Below are 950 nucleotides of genomic sequence, written 5' to 3'. Positions count from 1 at the left end.
TATCCACTGTAAACGATAAAATATATAATAGCTTAAAGATTATTATTTTTTTGTCCAGTGGGTCTTCCTATCTAAACAGCATAGAGAGATTTAGATTAATGTTCTAAATAGCCAGTTAAATACCTGGGATTATGTTCTAGGAAAGAGATAAAAAACTAAAGACCCTAACTGAAGCCCCTGAAATTTTATCAGGAAGGTGGTTATCTTCTTTCTCCACCAAGTTGGACAACAGGGAGTGGAGGAGGAAGTCAGGGAGGACAGAAGATCAGTGCCAGAGGACTAGGTAGAGCTTAGATTAATAGAACGTCTGGGGTCAGCCCTTAATTAAGGAGAACGAAGGCGTGCAGGAAGTGCTCAGGAGAAGAAATTACTTTGAGTGCTGAGTGACAGGACCTTGTATGAGGTAAATATTTGGGTGTAAAAAAGGACAAGGACAAGGACAAGGAACGTGTCCTGGTCTGTGCCTTCTGCATGAGAACACCTTTGCATGTCCCCTAATAGGAGGATGGGAGAGAAGGGGAAGGGAAGCGGGGAGAGGCAAAAAAAAAAAAAAAAGGAAAAAAAGAGGGAGAAAGAAACAGAGAGAGAGAGAGAAAGGAAGGAAGGACGGAAGGAAGCGGGGAGAGGCAAAAAAAAAAAAAAAAGGAAAAAAAGAGGGAGAAAGAAACAGAGAGAGAGAGAGAAAGGAAGGAAGGACGGAAGGAAGGAGAGAGAAAAAAGAGAGAGGGAGGGAGGGAAGGAGGAAGGAAAAAGAGAGAGAGAAAGAAAGAGAGAAAGAAAAGGCTGGAGAGACTCAGAAATCCTTCTGGCCCCAGCGAAGGCTAAGGAGGGACTGGGCGGGCGCTGGGAGGAGCCTCGGAAGCATCCTCTGAGCAGCCGCCTCTGAGCACGCTGGGAAAATCCTTCCTCCCTCGGACATGGCGCTCACCTGCCCGGCGGCAGCAGCCGGC

This window comes from Mandrillus leucophaeus, unplaced genomic scaffold (assembly GCF_000951045.1).
Source record: "Mandrillus leucophaeus isolate KB7577 unplaced genomic scaffold, Mleu.le_1.0 Scaffold537, whole genome shotgun sequence".
In the NCBI taxonomy this organism is placed as follows: Eukaryota; Metazoa; Chordata; class Mammalia; order Primates; family Cercopithecidae; genus Mandrillus; species Mandrillus leucophaeus.
The sequence above is the reverse complement of the archived record's forward strand: the minus strand, read 5'-3'. Positions refer to the sequence as shown.